Raw genomic sequence first — 16404 nt, 5'->3', positions numbered from 1 at the left:
ACATGAGGTAGCATGAGGAGTAGCGCGAGTACAGATAATCCAAGCAGATAGACAAAGGTAAGACTACAAGCAATCATGCGCCTTCTCTCGGAGGGGAGGAAGGGTGGGTCGCATGTGAATCTAAGCAGATACAAGCATCAGAAATACGATTACGGTGAGTAATGTATCCCTTCTGAGGCTTGTGGAATCTGCTTAGATCACATGCTGTGCATAGATTAGCGAGCAGTATCAGAAGAAGGAGGTGGGATGTGAGAAGGGTCATGACCAAATAAGTGTCTTAGAACCGCTTGTCCCACTTGTGTATCTGCCTTGGAATGAGTGTCAATGCAGTAATGCTGAGTAAAAGTGTGAATAGAGCTCCAAGTAGCTGCTTTGCAAATGGTGTCAAGGGGAACATTTGCAATGAAAGCCAGAGTGGCCCCAATGCCTCTAGTAGAGTGGGCTCTTGGCGTAAAAGGCAGAGTCTTTTCAGAGAGTGAGTAACAGTTGGATACAGTTAATAATCCACTTCGAGATAGCACCTTTAGAGACGCGATCCCCCTCTCTGCCTGTAGCTACGGAGACAAACAGTTGATCTGTTTTTCTTAGCGGTCTTGTTTTATTTACATAGTAGAGGACCGCCCTACGCACATCTAGGGTGTGTAGTTTCACCTCAGCAGAGCTTTGCGGGTTCTGGAAGAAAGCTGGAAGCTCTATGGACTGGTTTACATGGAATTTTGATATAAATTTAGGTGAGAACCTAGGGTGTGTACGTAAAACCAGTTTGTCTTTATGGATAGTAAAGAAGGGATCCTGCACTGACAGAGCCTGAATTTCACTGACCCTTCTTATAGAAGTAATAGCTACTAAGAAGGCCGTTTTATAAGTCAGGTGTTTGAGACTGCTTTTATGCATGGGTTCGAAAGGGGGGCCCATGAGCTTGGCTAGCACCACATTAAGGTCCCACCCTGGTGGTGGGTTTGAAATAGAAGGGTGAAGTCTCTTTACTCCTTCCATGAAGGCTTTAACTACTGGTACTTTCCACCACGACACCTTGCTATGGGAAGTGGTGTAAGCCGAGAGGGCTGTCAGGTGTACTTTCAGTGAGTTAAAAACCAATCCTGCATCTAGCAGGTGGAGCATGTATGTAACAATGTTGGAAGGAGTGCAATCAACCGGGTTGATTTGTCTACTCTGGCACCAGATAACGAACCTCTTCCACTTGTCAAAGTAACAGTGCCTTGTGTTTGGTTTCCTAGATTCCTTTAGGATGTCCATACACCTCTGTGGCAAATTGAGATGTCCAAACTCTATGACCTCAGGAGCCATGCTGCCAGGTTCATTGAGTTGGGATGCTGGTGCACTGTTTGACCTTGGTGCTGGGACAGTAGGTTGTACCAGGCTGGAAGTTTGATGGGCTCGCACACCGCCATCCTGCGTAGGTGTGGGAACCACGGTTGTCTTGCCCACATGGGAGCAACTAGGACGAGCGTCATCGATTCCTTGTTCATCTTGTTCACCACTTTCCTGATGAGGAGTTGGTGGAAAAGCGAATGCAAACATCCCGGACCAGTTCATCCACAGGGCGTTCCCCTGAGAGTCTGGTTGTGGGAACCTGGATGCAAATCCTGGGCATTGTTTGTTTTCGCTTGTGGCGAATAAGTCTATAGTGGGGAAACCCCACTGAGAGAAGAGATCTTCTACGACCTCTCTGTGAAGAACCCATTCGTGTTCCTCTGGGAGGGAGTCTCTGCTCAGAGCATCCGCTAGTGAATTGAGCTCCCCTGGAACATGTTCTAGGGAATGTACTCTTTGTCGTGGAGGATGGTTCCGGGGACGCTGCAGTAGTTCTATACAGTACCCTGTGGATACTGTTGACAGCACCCATCTGTCTGATGTGATCCCTTCCCAAGCCTGGGTGAAGTTTGAAATGCGTCCCCCTACTGGGGTTGCGTGAGAAGGGACCCTGAACTGAGCGTCACTGCTTTGGTGGAGGCGTGCCGCCTCCCTTGCTGGGGCTGCCTCTGCCTTTACCACAACCTCTCCTATTACCTCTGCCGTAACCCTGGGTAGACTGTTGGTTGTTGTTCCACTGTGTACCCTGCCCCTGGGAATAGTTGGATCCTCTCTGGGAATTTTGTCCGCGTGGGCGACGAAAATTACTATTCCCTCTCTGGTTGGGGGGGTTTATTGGTTAACTGGCCAAGGGATTTGAGTGTCTCGTATTCGTCCTTGGCATTTTTCAGTGCGTCCTCGACCGCCTTCCCAAACAACAGATCGGCTTCCACCGGTTTGTCTAACAATGATGCCTGAGTTTCTGTCTTAAAACCAGACTGCCGTAACCACGCATGTCTCTTGATAACAGTACCTTCTGCTATCAATCTGCCTGCGTTGTCCGCGGCGTCGAAGGTTGCTTTCAAAATGAAACCAGACACGGCTCTACCCTCTGCAGAAATCCAAGCTAATTGGCCCTTTAACGGTTCAGGAGCAGAGGCTATGAGAGGCGCGACTTCTTCCCACTGATGGCAGTTGTAGCTGGCCAACAGGGTGGTGGAGTTAGCAATCCTTGCTTGATAGGCGGACGTTGAGGCTACCTTCCTGCCGAAACCGTATAGTTTTTTGCTCTCCTTGTCGGGAGGAGCTTCTGACGAAGACAAGGGTGTTCCAGCCCTCTTCCGAGTGTTGGTAACAACTAGGGAGTCCGGCTTCAGATGTCCTCTTATATAGAGAGGGTCAGACTGAGCTGCCCTGAAAAGTTTTTCAACCCTGGGATTGACTGCTCTGGTGAGGTTTGGGTTCACCAGGGACGGATCTATCCTCCGCTGAATGGATTTAAGGATAGGGATGGTCTGGGCAACTGGCCTCCTTTCTCCCACTAACTCTTCTGCGAAGTCCCTTTCCTCCTGTACACCGTGGGTGTCAATGTGAAAATGTTCTGCTGCGCGAGCGAGAACCTCATTTAGGAGGGGATGGTTATCGACCGGGGAGTCGGTAACCGGGGCTTCGTTCTCTACCGGGGAATCTACTCTGTATGTTTCCGGATCATCCTCTTCTTCTTCCTGGTCCTCATCATCCCCATAGTATCCCGTCCTGGTTTGCTCTTCTATCATATCAAACTCTTGGTCTCCACCAAACGAAGCCTCTCCTTGATACCGAGAGTATGGTGTTGCGTAAGGTTGAACCTCGAAGGGATCAGACCTCATCGGGGTTTCAAACCGGGCCTTTTTACACGGGGGGGATAGGATCCGTAGAGCCTGAGGGTGTGGCCCCTTGTGGATCATACGAGAGGAAATGTTCAGGATTTTTATCATAAAAGTCAGCCAAGGAAGACATTCTTGACATGACCCTATCTATGTCTTCACTGGACCATTTTTTGGAACTGGGAATGACTTTCTCAGCAAGTCTATGGGATTTATCCTGAGTAGCCTTGCTGGTTGTGGACCTATCAGCAGACCTGGACTTGTCTGTCTGTTTAGGGGGGTGTCTCACAGGTGTGGAAGAATGTACAGGTAGTTTCTTCTGCTGTTTTCCCCCCTCCCCGTGCGTAGAAAAAATGTTTCCCTGTCCCTTAGTGGCTCCGGAGTTCTTCGACGCCTGGCGTCGAGGATCGGGAGAGGTGTCCCTGTCCTTCGAGCGTGGGGCCACGCTGGTTTTAATTGCGGGCTCCGCCTCCTGGAGCGCGGCCTGGGGTGGACGACGTCTTCGTCTTCCGACGATCGAACTTCTGTTAGCCTAGGGAGCGAGGCACTCTTGGCAAGAGTGGATGATTGCCTGGCGTCATGCGGCGATCTTGATCGAGAGCGACAGAGGTCACCGAGTCGGACCGTTCTGTCTGTGCCTCTTTCCGAGAACTCGACGTCGTCGAGTCTCGGTTGGACTTAGTGTGTTTAGTGTGTGTAGTGTGTGAAGCGCTTGCGTCGCCGGGGGTCTTCCCCATAGCCGCCCTGCCGGACGACCTTCCGAGGTCGGGGACCTCGCTCGGCTGTCTTTTGACGCCGTAATGCCCTCGCCGTCCGAAAGTATGGCGTCGCTGCCATCGCTGAAGGCGCCCTCCGCTGCCATGGCCGCCTGCCTGGCGTGGTGGTCCCAACGCTTCGTCGAACGGTCCTTAAGTGTCTTAGGTTTAAACCTACTACACGCTCTGCAGTTTGCTTCGGGGTGGTCCCTCGGCAAGCAGAGATTGCACGTGGCGTTCCCGTCGACCCAAGGGTATTTGCGGTTGCACTTGGGGCAGAATTGAAAAGGGGTACCCTCCATACGCACCTTGAGGCAGCGGGCTGTTAAGTGTAGGAAATATATAAGGTGTACCTATATACCAAGAGTGTAGAGTATGTACCACCCCCCACTCTCCCTACTTGCAGGGCCGAGGCCAGCGGCCTTCCGAGGCACAAATCCGTCGTGCAGCAGCCGACGGTTGATCTCTTCTCCAGCCGGCGTCAAGTGTCAAAGTTCGACTTTGGGGTGGGGAAGGATGCAATAGATTATAATTTTAGCAAAAGTATGGCTAAGGCCAGGGGACTCTGCAAGATGCTTCCGACCAGTATGGCGGAAAAAACAATCTGAGGATCCTAGACGCGTGAGGGATCTTATCTTGGGTACAGTGGACGTCACACTAGGGATAGTATTACTGGCACGCCCTGTGTCGACGCCCATTTTCGAGTTTCGAAAAACAAACTGTAATACTCCGCAGCTTCCACTAGATGTCGGCCTATGCACAGCATGTGATCTAAGCAGATTCCACAAGCCTCAGAAATATATATATATATATATATATATATACATATATACACACACACACACACACACACACACACACACACTTCCCTAAAATCATTCCTACAAAATGTAACATTTCAATATTTAGACGAACTTTGTGGCTAAACACAAAAGGCAACAGGAAACCCTTTCCCTCAGCATTATCATTTTTTTAATAGGATACAGCTCTTAAAAGCCTTTCCAAAATGTATAAGATGCAATGGCCATCCCTATTTGAGAACCTGAAACAGACAAATCCAAAAAGACTCCCCTGACCTTAATCTAAATTCACCAGGAAAGTGCTAGAAGAACTTCTGTCTCAGAGGGCCAAATGTACACACTCTACATATAAATGGCACAGAGTCCCGATGCTTCCCACCCTTTTGCATATCCTGCATGTTCTTTGCATTCGGGAAGGTTTTCTCTTGGCCCCAATCTGCCCGAGGTAGGTAGCAAATTAAACGCATAAAACGTTTCGCCACCTCCTTAATGGGGCATTGTCTGCAATACGCCTGCACTTGCTTAAAGGTGAAGCACATGGATGCTAAGTATGAGAGTGACTGTACACTTATTATGAGGGTAGTCCCTTTTTCTTCCCGACAGCTCACTTTTTCGGAATACAACCTTCCACAAAAAAAAACGTATTCCCTCAAGAGGTTCCGGAGCGACATCCAGCATTGCTATAAATTCCCTGCATTCTGAAGCGAAATTAGTTCCAGAGCGACATCCAGCATTGCTATAAGTTTCCTGCATTCTGAAGCGACATTTCTGGAGCAACTTCCAATCTCCCAGTTGCATAATGTTATTAAGAGCGAGCCCCCAAACAGTGAAGGAATGGTCTTGGGGGATTAATATTTTTGCCAAAAGCATAAACCTTCATTTCATTATGTGTATCCACAGAGATGACAGAGACAGCTCTACTCTAATCACTTGCACAGGGGTGCAAGTGAGTACACAAAAGTAAACCCCAAAGATGTCTTAATATAAAACATACTAGTCTATCTACATCCTTTCAGTCCATCCTAATATTAATTTCCAAACGATAAGTCACCATAGGAACAAATTGGGATCAATATAATTCTATCATGTGCAACCGTGAGTATTGCCCCCTCATACGATCAACTTATTTGACTTTGGGAAGTAGTGGAATAAGTTTCTGTTTAAAACTTTGAATTAAATTAGTTTTACCTGCATTGTTGGAAATAGGAAAGCTCAAATACTTAAATGTGTCCACCACCTTCAGAGCTGCTCCTCCAATAACCCACATATAGTTTTGCTACCTTGCTCATGAATGACCAGTATCTTTGTTTCCTACCTCCCCCATTTCAACATTAGGGCGTTCAGTGCATATCTGTATGCAGACTCCAGACTCGGCTGAAGTCCAATCTGTGATTTATCCAGCAGAATTAGGTAATCGGCATGAGCTAACCATCAAACTCTCAATTGCACCTACTCTTGGGGAAAATGTTAAACCTGATTAATCGGGGGCGCTGTTGAGCAGCCGACAAAATGTCCGCTTAGCGTCTAAGCTCTGTGACCCGCGAGACGCAAATCCGCCGGAATCAGCGGTTCTAAAGTCAAGCTATCGCCGAGACCCCACGCATCCTACAGCCCACTGCCACTGCTACACACAGCATTTTTTCTGGGCGAAAACGGACATCTGGGGCCATCATTTCCACCTCCGAAGGACTCCGGCCTGCGTGACGCCGATTGCGGCCCATACCCCATCATCGGCCCGCCGGGGTGGAAGCTCCTGCTGCTCGGGGGCCGGCCGCCTGGGCCGCCCCCTCTCTGCCGTCCGGCCCTGTGTGTGCCATCGACATCTGCGGCATGCGCCCCGCCTGCGGAGAGCGCGGGCCCTGACAGGCGAGGTTACGGTGTGGGCCGCCGGAGCGGCCCCCGTGCGCACACCGCCCGAGCGCCCCGCAGCCTGCGCCACTGGTCCCTGAGGCGGCCCGGGCCAGCTGCCTGCTCCGAATAGAGGCCCCCGCCGACTATTCTGCCAGTTCTGCTGGTACCTCCTGCCGGCTGCGGCGCGGGGCCCACTGGGGCTCGGGGCCTTGATCCTGCCTCAACACACTGCCAAGCTGGGGGCCCTGCTACGGCCTGGACTGACTACGGCTCTTCGACCCACAGGGTCCCCAGGTGAGAGGGGCGAGGGGTCGGCTTGCTCCACATCGGGCTCTACTGCTCCGCCTCATCTCTGGGCTGCACCTCCGCCATTTCGGGGGAGGTAGGGACCCCGGACTCATCCCACCCCCCTGTGAACACTCTTCCTGCGGGTGCCGTTCTGGGCGCCCAATACTCAGCGCTGAGGGGGGGCATCCTCTCACTACGCCTTAGGGTACCCTGCGCCCCCGACTTAGCTGCTTGCCACTACTGGCCGCCTCGCCCCTGCCCCCTTGGGTGGACTCGACGTACCGGAGCACACCAAGGCTGGGCGCTGCTCACGGCCCGAGCCTCTCTCTAACCTCTTGGGGACCATTCCTGCCTCCCCGCGGAAAATACGCACTCTCTCTTCAGGGCGCTCCCTGAGAATGTCCGGCAAGGCACGCGGGGCCAACAAGGCTGGGGCAATGGACAAGTTTGCTAAAGCCCTAGCCAAGCAAGACCAAGCTCAGGCCGAGGCTGCCCTTCCTCCTGACGACTCGGATGTTTCCTCTTGCCCCCCTCAGCCAGACCTTACGTCGCTCATGGAGTCTATGGCCAAAAACTTTGCGTCATTTCACGAAAAATTAGACGACATAAATGCCAACGTAGCCTCCCTGCGCACCAAATTGGATCAGCATGGCACCAGGTTAGGTGAGGCAGAAACTAGGATTGGAACAACCGAGGATGAGGTGCACATACTCCAGAATACGGACTCGGACTTGGTGCGTGATATGAAGCAGGTCAAGGCGAAGTGCGATGACTTGGAATCTAGGTCCCGTAGGAACAATATCCGCATCGTCGGGGTTCCCGAGTCGGCTCTCAAGGGCAAAATGGAACTGGCAGTCGAGGCCCTCCTGAGAGACCTCCTGGGAGATCCTCCACTTTCCCCCCCTTCTTCACTATCGAGCGGGCCCACCGCTCACTGGCCCCTCGCCCCAAACCGGGCGACTTCCCCAGACCAATTATTGCCAAAGTTCTTAGCTACAGGGATAGAGACCACATCCTCCGGTTGGCCCGCGAAAAGGGGGAACTAAGAATTGAATCCCAGATAATTCGCATTTTCCCGGACTTCTCTGTCAGTGTCCAAATAGAGCGAAGGCAATTTAATGGAGTGAAGAAGATGCTCAGAGAGAGGAAGGTGGAATATGCCATGTTATTCCCCGCCAGGCTGAAGCTCAATCACCGGAATAAACTATACTTTTTCACTGTCCCTGAGGAGGCGGTGAAATTCATCGAGGCTCACATTCCTAGCGTGGGCCCCGGGGCCGACCCTTGTGATGAGGATTGAGCTGGCCTGTTACTCACCGGATACCTGCCTCATTGTGGTATTGGTACCACGCCTGTTCTTTGTGATCTACTTGTTATTTCATGTATCCTCCTGTTATGAATGCTCCTATTGTCGCAACTCATTGTTGAATGTTTAAGACATGCTATGAGGGTCGCAGAGGTGTTGTCCACGATGTATGGCACCTTTACATGGACTATATACCCCTACAACCCTTGCTCACTGGGCCCTGCTATGCGGTCTCCTCTCACGATTTAACACAATCACCGCTATACACTATTTGGTGTACTCCACCGTTCAACTATGTTGACCGGGTCACGGCAGCAGCTACCCCCGCTGCAGTTGCAACGCCGAGTTTGGCTTGTTTAGTTCAGGGGCGGCCCCCTTGTTTGGTTTGGGGATTGAACCAGCCACGTTGGCTTTGGTACGAACGCCATGAGAATTTGGGTGGGTTTCTGGGCACTGCTAGGTTGGGGGTGGCAGTGTTATTCGGGGAAGTTATATTAACAAAAAAGGTGAGACAGTGGCAGCTTCTGGAATGACACATCAGGCCACCGCACTAGTGGCCGGCATCTATTTGGCAAGGTCTGACACACACTACTCGGATCCCCCCTAAATTGCTATAAATGTCCATTAGGCTAATGTCCTGGAATATTAGGGGGCTGAGCAACTACACCAAGGCTCGCAGGGTCACGGCCTACGTCCAGAGGCACGGGGTCAAGATACTCTTCCTACAGGAAACTCATGCCCTTGCACAATTATCGTCCTCGCTCGCCCCGGCTTGGGGCCCCAATAAATATTTCACTGTGTTCTCCTCCCAATCCAGGGGTGTCCTCACCTTGATTCACAAGTCGCTGGAGTTCTCCCTTCGCGCCAGCCATATCGATGCCCAGGGCAGATATGTGATCCTTCATTGTTTCCTAGCCAACTCAGAGTGCCTTTTGGTCAACACATACGCTCCGTGCATAGACACAACCGAATTCTTTGACCATATCCTTAATATCCTCCTTGGCTATGTTGGGGTTCCCATCATTTGGGGCAGATATGAACCTCATACTGGACTCCGACCTGGACAGATCCGGGGTTGCTCCCAGAACACTGTCCAGGGTGGCCCGTCGCCTGCACGCACACATGCTCGCTGCTGGTCTGGTGGACGCCTGGAGGATTCTCCACCCGGTGTCGAAAGAGTTTACATTTTACTCCTCCGTCCACGACAGCCATTCCAGGATTGACCTGTTCCTTCTATCTACGGGCCTTTTTTATGGCAAGGCGCTCACCTGACGGATTCTCCCTCACACACTCTCCGATCACTCCCCGATCACGCTGGATATCGCCCTGCGCCCTACCCTACCTCCGCATTCTAACTGGAGATTTAAATCTGACACGCTACACGACATTGTATTCAAGGCTGACATTCTTGCAGATATCACCACGTTTTTTGACAGCAACAAGCGCCATGACACTACGGACGGGATAAGGTGGGAGGCCTTTAAAGTTTTCATCAGGGGCATATGCATCTCTAGGGAGGCCGGGGTACTCAAAGATATTAGAAACTCCCTGCACCGCTCTGAGACCAAGCTTGGAGACCTAGAACGCGAATACGCGGTCACCCGGACTCCGCCCATATTAGCACAGATTAGAACCGAACTAGACACGTTCAAGTCCCTTGCCCATAGCGAGATAAGCTACCTCGCCCGCCCCGTCGCGGCCCGGAAATACGGGGAGGGGGAGAGACCAGGCCGAGTGCTGGCCCGTCTCGCCCGGGCCGAGAATGGTAGGGCACGCATTGATAACCTCATAGATAGCGATGGAGTGCGACACTGGTCCGACAGCCCCATCCTTGAGACCTTTGCAGAGTTCTACACAACCCTTTATGCACAGCAGTCGGAGCACAGCCCACAAGACCTGGGCGACCTCCTAGAACGCATCGCAATATCCCTATTATCCCTCGACACCAAAGAACAACTAGATGCTCCCTTCACCCTTGACGAGATAACTGCAGTCATCTCGGCCCTCCCTAAGGGGAAAGCCCCTGGTCCGGATGGCCTGACCGCTGAGTTCTATCAGGAGCACGTTGCTCTCCTCGCTCCACGCCTTCACGAGCTTTGGGAGGAGTCGCTGCGTCTTGCCGCCCTCCCCCGGTCCCTTCGGGAGGCTGCCATTACTGTGCTTCCTAAGCCGGGCAAGCCCCCAGATGAGTGCGGATCCTACAGACCTCTATCACTCATCAACACTGACACCAAGATTTTCGCCAAAATCATAGCTAACAGGTTCCTCCCCATCATGAAATATCTCATCCACCCTGACCAGAGCGGATTTGTGCCTGCCCGCTCAACTGCCCTAAATATTCGACGGTTGTTTAATGTAATCTCCAGAATTGATCCCCAAGCCAACGCTGTGGCCGTGACATTGGACGCCCCAAAAGCGTTCGACATGGTTTCTTGGCAATATCTATGGGCGGTGCTTGAAAAGATTGGAATTGGCCCATACATGATGTCATGTATTAAACTACTATACAATAATCCAGTAGCCAGAGTCCTGGTCAACTCCCGCTTATCGGCCCCCTTCTCCCTCCACAGAGGGACGCGGCAGGGGTGCCCTTTCTCTCCCTTGTCATTTGCTATGGCCATAGAGCCCATGGCTGACAGCGTGCGGAACAACCACGTGCGCAGAGGGATTCGCCTCCGAGACACCCCCGAAATTATATCATTGTACGCAGATGACGTGCTTTTATATGTCAGAAACCCCTCAGTCCACCTCGACCTGATCATCCGAGAAATCATAAAAATTGGCACATTCTCAGGCTTCGCCATAAATTATTCTAAATCAGAAATCCTTCCCCTCACTCCTGCTACCCCCCAGCCTGCATGTGAATTTCCTCTCAAATGGGCGCCCAAGGGCATTAAATACATGGGGGTCCATGTGGCTCTCTCGAAGGCCACGTTAGTGTCTGATAACTATGGGGCCGCCGCACTGTACGCTCGTACCAGAATAGAGCGATGACGAAACCTTCCCCTCTCACTATCAGGGAGACTATCCCTAATTAAAATGATCATCGTGCCTAAACTCCTGTATGTGTTCGCTAATGTTCCTCTTTGGCCCGGGAAACAATACTTCTCGGACCTACACTCTGAGTTTGCCCGTTTTCTTTGGCACTCGGGTGCCGTGCGCAGGAAGTGGCTGCACATGACCCTCCCCTATGAGAGGGGGGGGGGGGGGGGCTTTGGAGCTCCTGACCTCACCCAGTACTGGACGGCGGCCCAGGCCCAGCATGCCACGTATTGGTATCACCACCACGAACCCCCCCCGCATGTCAAACTCGAAATCCTAGCAACCGAGGAGGTGAACGTCATGTCCCTGATCCTATTTCACTCATATCAGACACACGCCCTTGCCGACCCAGTGGCCTCCACCATCAAAGCATGGAGGCAGATCCTTACGCCTAATCCGGACTCCCCCCGTACTACAAAAGGCTTCCCCTCTGGTTTTTCCCGGGCCTCACCCCCACACAGGATCAGCTCCTTATACGCCACTGGTCAGACCTGGGATACAGATCACTTTCTGATCTGTTCCCTGACGGGAAATTCATCACCCCGGAGACATGGAGGCCCGGCCACTCCAGATCCCCACTAGAACTGCTGCAATACTTCCGCATCAGGGCGGCGGTCCAGGGCCTGTGGCCTTCATACCCGAACGAACTCCCTGAATCCCCCGAGGTCTGCTATATTGCCAATTCCGCTGGTTGTAGGGGTATCGTATCCTACTTATATAAAATGTTGATGACACGGGCTGCTGAACCCCCCCCAACACCGTCCGGGATGCCTGGAGCCGGGACCTGGGATTAGATATCACAGACGATATGTGGTTCAAAATGTGCATGCACACCCGCAGGGTTTCCCTTAACTCCAGAGTTAGGTGTATCCAATACAAACTGCTCAACCGCCTGTACTACACCCCTTATGCGATTGGAAAATTCGCCCGAGATCAATCGCACCCATGTCAGAGATGTAGGGCTAGCGATGCGGACCACGCACACATGTTCTGGGCGTGCGGGGCACTGGCCCCATTCTGGAACGCGGTACTAGATGCCCTGTCTGAAATAGTGGGGTTCCGTGTGGATCCTGAACCCCTGCCTCTCGTGTTTGGGCTCTGGGAAGGGACTGAATCGTTTTTAAATGTGGCGGTGAGTGTGGCCAAGAAGTGTATTTTGCAGTGCTGGAAGTCCAGGTCCCCTCCCTCTCTGGAGATGTGGCTCAAGGCCCTCACCTGGACACAATCCTGTGAAGAGGACTATGTTAAAATGCTTCCGGGTAATGCTCGCCCTAAAAACATTTGGACTGAGTTCTGTAGTTACCTGAACAATAAGGTGGACCTGGAGCTCCGGTCTTCCCCTCCCTCTCCTGATCGGGGGGCTGATCTTGTTACATGAAGCACGCCTCTTCCGCGGATAACTGCAGTTGGCACTGTATATGACCCTCTGCAATACTTGTATGCCATGAACCATGCTTTATTGTGAAATGTGTGTTACTTTGCTAATTTACACTGTACCGGCTGCTACTTCTTGCCAATAAAGAAAAGTTTAAAAAAAAAAAAAAACCCTGATTAATCACTATTTGATTTAGCAGGAATGATCAAACAGAAAGGGGACCAGAATACACCTCAATCAAATCCTGCCACCATTTTCCTCATGTAACTTAATAACAAGATTTTACAAGTCTGTTGGAATATTTAGAGACTTCAATTTCTACCAAAACTTCCCTCTAGCCACTGTATCAAAAGAGGACTTTAAATACAAAAAAGCAATGTACAATGCAGGCCTGTTATGCTTACACCGTTCTTTTAGGAAGTATTTTAGGATAAACCCTCCCCACCTGGGTGCCTACAGCTTTCCTGAACCTGGTATGGAAAATACTCAGGGTATTCTTCTGGCTAACCCAGTCTACTAATCTTTACAAGATATAAAGAGCAATGATATGGGCAGTTAACATCCACCCTGGGCCCTGTTTTGTGAATCAGGACAAGTATATTTTGTAAGATTGTCATATTACATTGTAGACTTTTTGAAATGCACCTGATGAAGGGAGCCTGATGACATCCCACAAAGACAATTTTGCTCACTGAACTACTGTGGAATTGAATAATTTCTACTTCATTTGTATAAATTGACAAACCAATGGTTGTTATATGTATATCTGCATGGTTACATATTCTTTACTAATCTTGGCTGATTCTTTAACTATTAAGGGGTACACGGGACGGGAGTATCTGATACAATTGGATACTTTTTTGAAGCAAGTATATTTTGACACCAGGAATCAGGAATACTATCCATAAGTAAACCGTTTTTAAACAGCGCAAATAAAATATGCGACCAGGTTTCAGCATTTTTCTTTTTTTATAAACCGAGGCGGTAAACTATCCGGGCCTGCTGCCCTTGAATTGTTACTCTTATTTATCACAAATCATACCTCTTCTAACAAGATGATGTTTAAATCGTTACTCCAAAGCCCCCATCTATACATATGCTTACCAGAGTCCTTCGACCCAAATGTCCCCCTGTAGAATTTCACCTATCTCTCTTCCTCAATGGGATTCTTTGGTTCACCCAATACAATTAGATACAACTTTCCAGAATGGTTTCTGGTCCTTCAAAACCAGGATTCAAATCAGCTACCTGTTGATAAATGCATACTGCGATTTTATTTTGTGGGCGATTATCCAGTTTTTATAGGCTTGTTTAATTTGCGTTTTTTTTGTTCATTAACACCATCCCTCCCAAGTGTATGCACCCTCAAATGTAGCGGTCTCAGGTCTAGCCTCATCCCGTTTTTCCTTTCGCATCTTAGTTGATCAAAACATTTACGTTTACGTACCACCTCCGCTCTACAACACCTCACGTTCCCTTTAGACTTATTGAGGTTGACAAATTCCGTGTGCATTCTCTGTGAAAAGAGACCCGGGTCAGTAGTAAGCTTTCAATATAAATCACCCCATGGCTGGGTAAGGGCAGAATGAACATCATTCAGTTTCTGTGCATTACGTTCCGACCATGTAATAAGGTTTCTCCCATTGTTTACCTCAAGAATTCCCTTACAAGACTCACGTTGTGATTCATTCTGGGCCCATTGGAGTTTTCCTGTTAGTGGTTTGTGGTCGCTATCCCCAGGATCTCTGATGATCAGTTCTTGCACCATCACCCACAGGGCAGTGGTCACAAAAATATAATCAAGGGTATGTATTGGTTAACCATTTGACTAAGTCCATGACACAGGACAATCGCCTTTCATACAGCCATTTAGCATCAACATATCCCATATATGGAAGAAATCTGCCTAGAACTGCCAGTTTACTTGTTTTGCATGTTTAAAAAGAACAAGTTACTTTCTTACCTGGTAACGTTCTTTCGATGGGATGGTCCGACGACGTATTCCATATCTATGACATGTAATCACCACAGCTGTGCTGCTTCGGAAACTTTTTTCGGCGTCTGCGTCGATGACGTCGATGCGCCGTCGTCGAGGGCCTCCTCCGACGTCCGACGTCATCCGATGTGATAAGTAGGACGCACGACGCCCGTAGCCTCAGTTGTAGTTTTTTCCCCCAGAACGTGTGACACTAGTCAACTGCCAGTCAGACACAAAGCCTTGCGGAACGTAAGCTGCAATCGCAAAAGAAATTCTGCAGCGGGGAAGGCAGGGCGGGAGCGATATGGAATACGTCGTCGGACCATCCCATCGAAAGAACGTTACCAGGTAAGAAAGTAACTTGTTCTTCGAGGGGATTGGGTCCTCCGACGTATTCCATATCTATGACAGACTCCCAAAGCAGCACCAGAGCAAGGAGGAGGGAAAGAATTTAGAATCAAAATTTAGAATAGCCAATCAAATAGCAGAGCAAAGGACCGCCTTGCCAAGGGCCAGATCCTGTGCTCGGATGAAATCGAGGGAATAGTGACGTACAAATGTATGTACTGAAGCCCAGGTGGCTGCATCACAGATGTTGCGAATAGGAACACCCCTCTGCAGGGCAGTAGACGCAGCCATACCCCTGGTAGAATGGGCCCGCAAGCCAGCCGGTGGGTCCTTACCCGCCAAGCGGTAGCACTCCGAGATGGCCAAAATAATCCAGCGAGACAAAGTCTGTTTCGTCACAGCTTGCCCCAAACGCTTTCCAGCGTAACCAATAAAGAGTTGATCGTCCACTCTGACCCGGGACATGCGTGAAACATAAAAGCTTAAAGCTCTCCTAGGATCAAGCCTATGGAGCCTCTCCTCTTCCTTACCAGGATGCGGAGGAGGATAGAATCCCGGAAGAACAACCTTCTGGGCCAAATGAAATTCCGTCACTACCTTCGGAAGAAAAGAAGGACGAACTCTAAGGACAACCCTGTCCTTGTGAAATACAGTGAAGGGTGGCTTAACTGAAAGTGCCTGTAACTCACTCACTCTGCGAGCGGAAGTAACCACAACTAAAAACACAGTTTTCAGAGTTAACAGCCTCAAAGGGCAAGAATGTAAAGGCTCAAACGGAGCACCCATAAGAAACTTAAGAACAAGGTTTAAATCCCAACCGGGCACCAGGAAAGGTGACGGAGGGAACACATTAGTGAGCCCTTTCAGAAACTGTGAAATTAAAGGGATTTTAAAGTAAGAACACTCTTCAGACGAGCGCTTAAAGATGGACAGCGCCGCCAGGTAACCTTTAATGGTACCCACTTGCAAGCCCCTGTGGGCCAGAGAAAGTAAAAAGGACAGAACCATGGGGATGTCACATGCAAAAGGATGCACATTCTGAACTCCGCACCAGTCGCAGAATTTACGCCAACGGCAGCGGTACAGAGACTTCGTTGCTGGCCTTCGGGCCGAAAGCAACACCTCCATCACGTCTTCAGGGAGGTCCCAATCCCTATACCTCAACCTTACAGAAGCCAAGCGTGAAGGTTGAGGGATCTGACCTCTGGATGGAGAACCTGACCCCCCTCCCGTGAGAGCAGATCGTCTCGGTAGGGAAGACGACGCGGAGGGCAGATGGACAAGTCGAGAAGGTCCGGGTACCACGTCCTCCGAGCCCACGCCGGAGCAATGAGGATCATCCGGGAACCGAACTTCCATAACCTCCGCAGCACTTGCGGGATGACGGGGACTGGAGGAAACGCGTACAGCAGCAGGAATGACCACTCCACCACGAACGCGTCTCCTAAGGCTCCTTTTGGAGGAAATTCCCGCGAGCAAAAC

At 50.5% G+C, this 16404-nt stretch overlaps 1 protein-coding gene across 3 annotated transcripts in view; it reads right to left on the bottom strand.

Moving 5' to 3' along the window:
- The window catches only part of ZNF335 (zinc finger protein 335), a 1126934-nt gene that overhangs the window by 952878 nt on the left and 157652 nt on the right, over positions 1 to 16404 (bottom strand). The gene's annotated exons all lie outside the window — the stretch shown is intronic.

This window comes from Ambystoma mexicanum, chromosome 3p, assembly GCF_040938575.1.
Source record: "Ambystoma mexicanum isolate Mex_15411 chromosome 3p, UKY_AmexF1_1, whole genome shotgun sequence".
Classification (NCBI taxonomy): Eukaryota; Metazoa; Chordata; class Amphibia; order Caudata; family Ambystomatidae; genus Ambystoma; species Ambystoma mexicanum.
The sequence above is the reverse complement of the archived record's forward strand: the minus strand, read 5'-3'. Positions and strand labels throughout refer to the sequence as shown.